The 11,447-nt window shown below is 40.5% G+C and overlaps 1 protein-coding gene across 2 annotated transcripts in view; it reads left to right on the forward strand.

Moving 5' to 3' along the window:
- Positions 1 to 11,447, forward strand: part of LOC118274534 (homeobox protein cut) — a 231,004-nt gene that overhangs the window by 117,026 nt on the left and 102,531 nt on the right. The gene's annotated exons all lie outside the window — the stretch shown is intronic.

An 11,447-nucleotide genomic window follows, 5' to 3' on the forward strand; every position in this document is an offset into this window, starting at 1 on the left:
AAACTCCTTTAAAACCGGCCTTACAATACAGGGTAATGACTTCCCAGATTTCGAACTAACTCATCTAATGTTTATGGACGGCATCAAACTCTACAGCAACAGTACACCTGGACTCCACATTCTTGCAGATGAGATGCAGACGACATATGCATGACATTTGGCATTGACAAATGTAAAATCTTTTCCCTTCGTAAAGGGCAGCTTATTGAGTCCAACCCATACATACTAGATTCAGGAATGACAATAGGACCAATGACACAAGATTGTACGTACAAATATTTAGGCTTCGAACAAACATACCAAATTGATCAAAAACACACTAAAATAAATTAATCGCTAAATACAAGCACAGGTTAAACATTTTGATAAGATCGCAGTTAACATCCCGTAATTTAATTAAGTACATCAATTCCTTTGCCATCCCCGTACTCGCCTATTCTTTCGGAATCATAAATTGGTCAAAAACAGATCTTACTAAATAACAACGGTTAATAAATACATCTTTGACCAAGAACACCACCCAAGATCTTGTGTGCAAAGAATTACATTGCCGAGAGATGAAGGCGGACGGGGTCTCGAATGGTCAAATACTCAAACGTCACTCAATTTAAGACGCGCTCAAGCAATCGTTCTGTCTCTACAAATTCTTTGTAAATGACAGAGATAGCACGAGACTTAAAATTGAGTAGCATATCAGTATTCGGGCCATAGACGTACAAGATCTACACAATCAGTAGATTACTAATTTAAGAAACTTTTTCATGCTCAAATCCCAAAATAGTACTTTTCATAAAGCAATTTCCCAGATAGATAGAAAATATACTCCACTTAATCTACATTCTACTGACCCTCAACGCAATGAACACATAACTAGCAAATGAGATAAAATAGCAGCCTGGGCACATAAATCTCTCCACGGAAGACATCGCCTCGACCTGCAGCAACCTCATGTCGATATGAAAGCATCGAACGCGTGGCTGCAGCGAGGCGAACTCTTCCCTGAAACGGAGGGATTTATGATTGCCATACAGGACCAGGTTATTGACACAGCCAATTACCAAAAATACATCATCCGTAGACCCAATTACAACGACTCCTGTAGACGATGTCATGGTGCGTCAGGAACTATACAGCACATCACAGGAGCATGCCGAGCCATAGCCCAGACTGATTACAAACACCGCCATGATCAAGTCGCCGCAATAATTCACCAGTCACTAGCCATACAAACCAAATTAGTCTCCGACAAGGTACCCTACTACAAATACAAACCACATGCAGTATTAGAAAACCAACATTTTAAATTGTATTGGGACAGGACTATCATCACAGACAAAACAATCTACAACAATAGACCAGACATAACTATGCTCGATAAACAGAAAAAGTTAGTTTACATAATAGATATAGCCATTTGCAACACCCATAATCTCACTAACACACACTCAGAAAAAAATGCAAAATATACAGATTTATCAATAGAAATTAAAACACAGTGGAGGATTACCCACACCAAAACTGTCCCAATCATTCTATCAACCACGGGAGTAATCCCAAAAACTCTTCATCGTCTTAAGGAATTAAATATTAGCCCATCAACTTACCTTCTTCTTCAAAAAGCAGTCATATTAAATACTTGTCGCCTAACCAGATGTTTTTTTTTAAATTCATAGATTACTTAAACTGAATTGACCGCATTTGGCTTCGGCCCGTGCTTTCTAAGAACCCCACTAAGATGGGAGAAACACTTAATGTTCGAGGAATAATAATAAAGTCAGGCCAACCGCTGTACACACGTCAGGCCAACCGCTGTACACATTGTAAACACGCTACTATTTAGGCAAGTAGATGACATAATATAAAAGTTGTAAAATAACTTGGCAGGTGTGACCAAATCAGGACATGTATTGTATTAAGTGCTTTAGTAGTCGCACTTGTAAACACGACACAATCTACCAACATCAGTTCCATGTATGGAGTGCCCCCCTTTACTTAATTTTTAAATTTATTCATTTTTATTCAAAATTCGAATAGCGGTTATCGAAATACACCATCCTACAAAGTTTCAACTATGTAGGCCCAACAGTTTCGGAAATAAACGGCTGTGACATACGGACGGACGGACGGACGGACAGACAGACATGACGAATCTATAAGGGTTCCGTTTTTTGCCATTTGGCTACGGAACCCTAATGAATATGTATGACTATGACCAATTAGTGTTTGCATGTACGGTGTAACGTGTAACGTGCGCCACACTTCATTTGTGTGCCGACGTCTAACGACTTACGTTTTATTGCTTTGTTTTATGGATGCCTTTTTATGTCCACAATCGCACGTAACGACCTTTTTTATGGAAAATACGAACGCGCGTAAAATTATTACGAGTCGGTGTCTCTAACCTCTCGATCCAGCTGTAGCGGCTCGTCACTGACGGTCGCGGTGGCCAATCGTAAGTATTTTGGTGTATTGACACAGTACAGCTGCTGCTACAGTGAAGCATACTTAAATGCAAAAACTAACACCTGACTGGAAACGACTTGGAAAACAGTGCATTGAACGAGAAGATTAAAGCATTTACAAATTATGTTCGCCCTGTCAAGTTACACGACGTGGGTACAAGTCTACGCTGAGTATGCAGGACGAGGGTACACACGTAATACGCTCGGGGTCACGAACGTCTAAAACTAAAAACGCACTTGTAATAAAACTAAACTGTTTATAAAATCACTGTTCAACTTTTAGGGAACAGAGAGTAAAGTTCCCTAAGAAAAAGAGAATCCTCCGATCAGGCGAGATGATCATGTCTGGCGGGGTTTCTGCCCAACTGTTGTTCGTTGGGATTTCCTATCCATGTTAATTCGCATGTTAACTTCACATGTGCGATGCAGGATATTTATGACGTCATTTGTTAATTTGCTCGTCGATAGTCTATGTGCGACATCTGTCGTCTGTCACTTGTCGCCACAAACTAAAACTATATTATTACAAAATATGTATTAGTGATGTAACGAATATTCAGGTTCGCATTCGCAAATATTCGCGCATACATATTTTGACATTCGCAACTTTTAATATGGTTATTGCCAATATGAACGTCATGAAAATAAGTAAAATATTCAATTAAAAAAAGGTAAATTCAATAGAGGAATAGGTATTAATAATAATTAATTCATTGTTTATTACAAAACTTAATCTTCTGATTGAACTGCCTTTTCTTTCAATTTAATCTTCAAGTAAGAATTTAAAGACGGGAGTGAAGTCATCACGAATTGTCTCGGGCGGAGACTCGATGACTTCTAGTCCCCCGAGGGGGCACTATAGACCACATTTATACAATGTTACAATCTCTAATATTGAATCAATGTGCTAATCTGCCCCTATGTCTGATGTCTGTGGACTACGAGAAGGCTTTGACTCTATTGAAAACAGGTCAGTTGCAACCGAGGCTAGCGATATTTCCTAGTGCTGAGGGATCTATATGAGGCTAGGTCAGGCTAGGTCAGGCTAGGTCAGGCTAGGTCAGGCTAGGTCAGGCTAGGTCAGGCTAGGTCAGGCTAGGTCAGGCTAGGTCAGGCTAGGTCAGGCTAGGTCAGGCTAGGTCAGGCTAGGTCAGGCTAGGTCAGGCTAGGTCAGGATAGGTCAGGATAGGTCAGGATAGGTCAGGCTAGGTCAGGCTAGGTCAGGCTAGGTCAGGCTAGGTCAGGATAGGTCAATATAGGTCAGGATAGGTCAGGATAGGTCATGATGGGTCAGGATAGGTCAGGATGGGTCAGGATAGGTCAGAATAGGTCAGAATAGGTCAGAATAAGTCTGGATAGGTCAGGATAGGTCAGGAAAGGTCAGGATAGGTCAGGAAAGGTCAGGATAGGTCAGAATAGGTCAGGATAGGTCAAAATGGGTCAGGCTAGGTCAGAATAGGTCAGAATAGGTCAGAATTGGTCAGGATAGGTCAGGATAGGTCAGGATGGGTCAAAATAGGTCAGAATAGGTCAGAATAGGTCAGGATAAGTCAGGATAGGTCAGGATAGGTCAGGAAAGGTCAGGATAGGTCAGGAAAGGTCAGGATAGGTCAGAATAGGTCAGGATAGGTCAGGATAGGTCAGGATAGGTCAGGATAGGTCAGGACCTACCGTATCCTAGGATAGGTCAGGCTAGGTCAGAATAGGTCAAGCTCCTGGTCAGGATAGGTCCCGAGGATAGGTCAGGATGAAGTCTAGGATAGGTCTTGAATAGGTCAGATATAGGTCAGAAATAAGTCAGGATAACTGTCAGGATAGGTAATCTGACTAACTATGATCTGATGTACTGCTGGACTACTAGAAGGCTTTGACTCTATTGAAAACAGGTCAGTTGCAACCGAGGCTAGCGATATTTCCTAGTGCTGAGGGATCTATATGTAGGCTAGGTCAGGCCTAGCGTTCAAGCTAGGTCCGCCGTATGGTTGTCAGGCTTATAATGGGTCAGGCTAGGTCAGACAGGCAGGATGGGTAGGATATTTTTAATTGTCAGCATAGGTCAGGATAAGGTCAAAAGTCTCCAGGACAGGTCCCTACTTAATACCCAAACCACTTTATAATAGCAGTTTTAATCTTAGGTCATTTTGTCTTTATCTTTAAGGTCCTCTTAGGTTATAGGTATAGGTTATGGTCATAGGTTATGGTTAGGTTAGGTTAGGTCTCAGGTTAGGTTGTTACAGGTTACTGTTAGGTTATGTTCCTAGCGATTAGAATTAGGTTCATTTCTAGGTTAGGTTATGGTTACCTGTAGGTTAGCGTTAGGTTGGGTTAGGTTATGGTTACAACAAGTCATTGTTATATTAGGTTAGGTAAGGTTAGGTTAGGTAATGTAACTGTTAGGTTAGGTTAGGTCAAAATAGGTTAGGTTAAAATAAAATAAAAAATAAAATTAGGTTAACTTAATCTTCTGATTAGAACTAGCCTTTTAGGTTCAATTTAATCTTCAAGTAAGAATTTGAAGTTACGGTTAGGTGAAGTTAGCTTTGGTTAGGTTAGGTTAGGTTATGGAAAAGCCCCCGGTGAGGATAGAATTACAACGGTGCTCCTGAAAGTATGTGCTCGCGTCCCCCACGCATTTTTGATTCCGTTCTATTCTTGGGGAGAACTTGAAGGGCGTGGAATAGGAATGTTCCATAAATCAGTAGACTAAACCCTTCTTCTTTAGAACTATCCACCTATTTCCCTCCTCAGTCATGTCTTTAAGTTATTTAAGTCAACACGAATTGTCGTGTGCGAAGACTCGATGACTTCCAGTCCCCCGAAGGAGCACTATAGACCACATTCATACAATGTTACAGATTATACAGAAGACTAATCTGCCCCTATGTCTGTTGTTTGTGGATATTTCCAAGTGCTGAGGGATCTATATGATGGTGCAACTATGGTTCTCCAAGTACAGAACCAGCAGTCTGAACCTAACCACCTGTATCGAGGAGTTATTTCCCCCAAACTGTTCATCAGTGCATTGGACGATATGTTCAAGACGAGGCGTCGAGCGTCAAAGCGTGAAAACAAAAGTTAGGTTAATTAGGTTAGGTCTACCAATTATGGTTAGGTTAGGTTAGGTTAGGTTAGGTTAGGTTAGGTTAGGTTAGGTTAGGTTAGGTTAGGTTAGGTTAGGTTAGGTTAGGTTAGGTTAGGTTAGGTTAGGTTAGGTTAGGTTAGGTTAGGTTAGGTTAGGTTAGGTTAGGTTAGGTTAGGTTAGGTTAGGTTAGGTTAGGTTAGGTTAGGTTAGGTTAGGTTAGGTTAGGTTAGGTTAGGTTAGGTTAGGTTAGGTTAGGTTAGGTTAGGTTAGGTTAGGTTAGGTTAGGTTAGGTTAGGTTAGGTTAGGTTAGGTTAGGTTAGGTTAGGTTAGGTTAGGTTAGGTTAGGTTAGGTTAGGTTAGGTTAGGTTAGGTTAGGTTAGGTTAGGTTAGGTTAGGTTAGGTTAGGTTAGGTTAGGTTAGGTTAGGTTAGGTTAGGTTAGGTTAGGTTAGGTTAGGTTAGGTTAGGTTAGGTTAGGTTAGGTTAGGTTAGGTTAGGTTAGGTTAGGTTAGGTTAGGTTAGGTTAGGTTAGGTTAGGTTAGGTTAGGTTAGGTTAGGTTAGGTTAGGTTAGGTTAGGTTAGGTTAGGTTAGGTTAGGTTAGGTTAGGTTAGGTTAGGTTAGGTTAGGTTAGGTTAGGTTAGGTTAGGTTAGGTTAGGTTAGGTTAGGTTAGGTTAGGTTAGGTTAGGTTAGGTTAGGTTAGGTTAGGTTAGGTTAGGTTAGGTTAGGTTAGGTTAGGTTAGGTTAGGTTAGGTTAGGTTAGGTTAGGTTAGGTTAGGTTAGGTTAGGTTAGGTTAGGTTAGGTTAGGTTAGGTTAGGTTAGGTTAGGTTAGGTTAGGTTAGGTTAGGTTAGGTTAGGTTAGGTTAGGTTAGGTTAGGTTAGGTTAGGTTAGGTTAGGTTAGGTTAGGTTAGGTTAGGTTAGGTTAGGTTAGGTTAGGTTAGGTTAGGTTAGGTTAGGTTAGGTTAGGTTAGGTTAGGTTAGGTTAGGTTAGGTTAGGTTAGGTTAGGTTAGGTTAGGTTAGGTTAGGTTAGGTTAGGTTAGGTTAGGTTAGGTTAGGTTAGGTTAGGTTAGGTTAGGTTAGGTTAGGTTAGGTTAGGTTAGGTTAGGTTAGGTTAGGTTAGGTTAGGTTAGGTTAGGTTAGGTTAGGTTAGGTTAGGTTAGGTTAGGTTAGGTTAGGTTAGGTTAGGTTAGGTTAGGTTAGGTTAGGTTAGGTTAGGTTAGGTTAGGTTAGGTTAGGTTAGGTTAGGTTAGGTTAGGTTAGGTTAGGTTAGGTTAGGTTAGGTTAGGTTAGGTTAGGTTAGGTTAGGTTAGGTTAGGTTAGGTTAGGTTAGGTTAGGTTAGGTTAGGTTAGGTTAGGTTAGGTTAGGTTAGGTTAGGTTAGGTTAGGTTAGGTTAGGTTAGGTTAGGTTAGGTTAGGTTAGGTTAGGTTAGGTTAGGTTAGGTTAGGTTAGGTTAGGTTAGGTTAGGTTAGGTTAGGTTAGGTTAGGTTAGGTTAGGTTAGGTTAGGTTAGGTTAGGTTAGGTTAGGTTAGGTTAGGTTAGGTTAGGTTAGGTTAGGTTAGGTTAGGTTAGGTTAGGTTAGGTTAGGTTAGGTTAGGTTAGGTTAGGTTAGGTTAGGTTAGGTTAGGTTAGGTTAGGTTAGGTTAGGTTAGGTTAGGTTAGGTTAGGTTAGGTTAGGTTAGGTTAGGTTAGGTTAGGTTAGGTTAGGTTAGGTTAGGTTAGGTTAGGTTAGGTTAGGTTAGGTTAGGTTAGGTTAGGTTAGGTTAGGTTAGGTTAGGTTAGGTTAGGTTAGGTTAGGTTAGGTTAGGTTAGGTTAGGTTAGGTTAGGTTAGGTTAGGTTAGGTTAGGTTAGGTTAGGTTAGGTTAGGTTAGGTTAGGTTAGGTTAGGTTAGGTTAGGTTAGGTTAGGTTAGGTTAGGTTAGGTTAGGTTAGGTTAGGTTAGGTTAGGTTAGGTTAGGTTAGGTTAGGTTAGGTTAGGTTAGGTTAGGTTAGGTTAGGTTAGGTTAGGTTAGGTTAGGTTAGGTTAGGTTAGGTTAGGTTAGGTTAGGTTAGGTTAGGTTAGGTTAGGTTAGGTTAGGTTAGGTTAGGTTAGGTTAGGTTAGGTTAGGTTAGGTTAGGTTAGGTTAGGTTAGGTTAGGTTAGGTTAGGTTAGGTTAGGTTAGGTTAGGTTAGGTTAGGTTAGGTTAGGTTAGGTTAGGTTAGGTTAGGTTAGGTTAGGTTAGGTTAGGTTAGGTTAGGTTAGGTTAGGTTAGGTTAGGTTAGGTTAGGTTAGGTTAGGTTAGGTTAGGTTAGGTTAGGTTAGGTTAGGTTAGGTTAGGTTAGGTTAGGTTAGGTTAGGTTAGGTTAGGTTAGGTTAGGTTAGGTTAGGTTAGGTTAGGTTAGGTTAGGTTAGGTTAGGTTAGGTTAGGTTAGGTTAGGTTAGGTTAGGTTAGGTTAGGTTAGGTTAGGTTAGGTTAGGTTAGGTTAGGTTAGGTTAGGTTAGGTTAGGTTAGGTTAGGTTAGGTTAGGTTAGGTTAGGTTAGGTTAGGTTAGGTTAGGTTAGGTTAGGTTAGGTTAGGTTAGGTTAGGTTAGGTTAGGTTAGGTTAGGTTAGGTTAGGTTAGGTTAGGTTAGGTTAGGTTAGGTTAGGTTAGGTTAGGTTAGGTTAGGTTAGGTTAGGTTAGGTTAGGTTAGGTTAGGTTAGGTTAGGTTAGGTTAGGTTAGGTTAGGTTAGGTTAGGTTAGGTTAGGTTAGGTTAGGTTAGGTTAGGTTAGGTTAGGTTAGGTTAGGTTAGGTTAGGTTAGGTTAGGTTAGGTTAGGTTAGGTTAGGTTAGGTTAGGTTAGGTTAGGTTAGGTTAGGTTAGGTTAGGTTAGGTTAGGTTAGGTTAGGTTAGGTTAGGTTAGGTTAGGTTAGGTTAGGTTAGGTTAGGTTAGGTTAGGTTAGGTTAGGTTAGGTTAGGTTAGGTTAGGTTAGGTTAGGTTAGGTTAGGTTAGGTTAGGTTAGGTTAGGTTAGGTTAGGTTAGGTTAGGTTAGGTTAGGTTAGGTTAGGTTAGGTTAGGTTAGGTTAGGTTAGGTTAGGTTAGGTTAGGTTAGGTTAGGTTAGGTTAGGTTAGGTTAGGTTAGGTTAGGTTAGGTTAGGTTAGGTTAGGTTAGGTTAGGTTAGGTTAGGTTAGGTTAGGTTAGGTTAGGTTAGGTTAGGTTAGGTTAGGTTAGGTTAGGTTAGGTTAGGTTAGGTTAGGTTAGGTTAGGTTAGGTTAGGTTAGGTTAGGTTAGGTTAGGTTAGGTTAGGTTAGGTTAGGTTAGGTTAGGTTAGGTTAGGTTAGGTTAGGTTAGGTTAGGTTAGGTTAGGTTAGGTTAGGTTAGGTTAGGTTAGGTTAGGTTAGGTTAGGTTAGGTTAGGTTAGGTTGGGTTAGGAGGTTAGGTTAGGTTAGGTTAGGTTAGGTTAGGTTAGGTTAGGTTAGGTTAGGTTAGGTTAGGTTAGGTTAGGTTAGGTTAGGTTAGGTTAGGTTAGGTTAGGTTAGGTTAGGTTAGGTTAGGTTAGGTTAGGTTAGGTTAGGTTAGGTTAGGTTAGGTTAGGTTAGGTTAGGTTAGGTTAGGTTAGGTTAGGTTAGGTTAGGTTAGGTTAGGTTAGGTTAGGTTAGGTTAGGTTAGGTTAGGTTAGGTTAGGTTAGGTTAGGTTAGGTTAGGTTAGGTTAGGTTAGGTTAGGTTAGGTTAGGTTAGGTTAGGTTAGGTTAGGTTAGGTTAGGTTAGGTTAGGTTAGGTTAGGTTAGGTTAGGTTAGGTTAGGTTAGGTTAGGTTAGGTTAGGTTAGGTTAGGTTAGGTTAGGTTAGGTTAGGTTAGGTTAGGTTAGGTTAGGTTAGGTTAGGTTAGGTTAGGTTAGGTTAGGTTAGGTTAGGTTAGGTTAGGTTAGGTTAGGTTAGGTTAGGTTAGGTTAGGTTAGGTTAGGTTAGGTTAGGTTAGGTTAGGTTAGGTTAGGTTAGGTTAGGTTAGGTTAGGTTAGGTTAGGTTAGGTTAGGTTAGGTTAGGTTAGGTTAGGTTAGGTTAGGTTAGGTTAGGTTAGGTTAGGTTAGGTTAGGTTAGGTTAGGTTAGGTTAGGTTAGGTTAGGTTAGGTTAGGTTAGGTTAGGTTAGGTTAGGTTAGGTTAGGTTAGGTTAGGTTAGGTTAGGTTAGGTTAGGTTAGGTTAGGTTAGGTTAGGTTAGGTTAGGTTAGGTTAGGTTAGGTTAGGTTAGGTTAGGTTAGGTTAGGTTAGGTTAGGTTAGGTTAGGTTAGGTTAGGTTAGGTTAGGTTAGGTTAGGTTAGGTTAGGTTAGGTTAGGTTAGGTTAGGTTAGGTTAGGTTAGGTTAGGTTAGGTTAGGTTAGGTTAGGTTAGGTTAGGTTAGGTTAGGTTAGGTTAGGTTAGGTTAGGTTAGGTTAGGTTAGGTTAGGTTAGGTTAGGTTAGGTTAGGTTAGGTTAGGTTAGGTTAGGTTAGGTTAGGTTAGGTTAGGTTAGGTTAGGTTAGGTTAGGTTAGGTTAGGTTAGGTTAGGTTAGGTTAGGTTAGGTTAGGTTAGGTTAGGTTAGGTTAGGTTAGGTTAGGTTAGGTTAGGTTAGGTTAGGTTAGGTTAGGTTAGGTTAGGTTAGGTTAGGTTAGGTTAGGTTAGGTTAGGTTAGGTTAGGTTAGGTTAGGTTAGGTTAGGTTAGGTTAGGTTAGGTTAGGTTAGGTTAGGTTAGGTTAGGTTAGGTTAGGTTAGGTTAGGTTAGGTTAGGTTAGGTTAGGTTAGGTTAGGTTAGGTTAGGTTAGGTTAGGTTAGGTTAGGTTAGGTTAGGTTAGGTTAGGTTAGGTTAGGTTAGGTTAGGTTAGGTTAGGTTAGGTTAGGTTAGGTTAGGTTAGGTTAGGTTAGGTTAGGTTAGGTTAGGTTAGGTTAGGTTAGGTTAGGTTAGGTTAGGTTAGGTTAGGTTAGGTTAGGTTAGGTTAGGTTAGGTTAGGTTAGGTTAGGTTAGGTTAGGTTAGGTTAGGTTAGGTTAGGTTAGGTTAGGTTAGGTTAGGTTAGGTTAGGTTAGGTTAGGTTAGGTTAGGTTAGGTTAGGTTAGGTTAGGTTAGGTTAGGTTAGGTTAGGTTAGGTTAGGTTAGGTTAGGTTAGGTTAGGTTAGGTTAGGTTAGGTTAGGTTAGGTTAGGTTAGGTTAGGTTAGGTTAGGTTAGGTTAGGTTAGGTTAGGTTAGGTTAGGTTAGGTTAGGTTAGGTTAGGTTAGGTTAGGTTAGGTTAGGTTAGGTTAGGTTAGGTTAGGTTAGGTTAGGTTAGGTTAGGTTAGGTTAGGTTAGGTTAGGTTAGGTTAGGTTAGGTTAGGTTAGGTTAGGTTAGGTTAGGTTAGGTTAGGTTAGGTTAGGTTAGGTTAGGTTAGGTTAGGTTAGGTTAGGTTAGGTTAGGTTAGGTTAGGTTAGGTTAGGTTAGGTTAGGTTAGGTTAGGTTAGGTTAGGTTAGGTTAGGTTAGGTTAGGTTAGGTTAGGTTAGGTTAGGTTAGGTTAGGTTAGGTTAGGTTAGGTTAGGTTAGGTTAGGTTAGGTTAGGTTAGGTTAGGTTAGGTTAGGTTAGGTTAGGTTAGGTTAGGTTAGGTTAGGTTAGGTTAGGTTAGGTTAGGTTAGGTTAGGTTAGGTTAGGTTAGGTTAGGTTAGGTTAGGTTAGGTTAGGTTAGGTTAGGTTAGGTTAGGTTAGGTTAGGTTAGGTTAGGTTAGGTTAGGTTAGGTTAGGTTAGGTTAGGTTAGGTTAGGTTAGGTTAGGTTAGGTTAGGTTAGGTTAGGTTAGGTTAGGTTAGGTTAGGTTAGGTTAGGTTAGGTTAGGTTAGGTTAGGTTAGGTTAGGTTAGGTTAGGTTAGGTTAGGTTATGTTAGGTTAGGTTAGGTTAGGTTAGGTTAGGTTAGGTTAGGTTAGGTTAGGTTAGGTTGTACCAG

Source organism: Spodoptera frugiperda, chromosome 11 (genome assembly GCF_023101765.2).
Source record: "Spodoptera frugiperda isolate SF20-4 chromosome 11, AGI-APGP_CSIRO_Sfru_2.0, whole genome shotgun sequence".
In the NCBI taxonomy this organism is placed as follows: Eukaryota; Metazoa; Arthropoda; class Insecta; order Lepidoptera; family Noctuidae; genus Spodoptera; species Spodoptera frugiperda.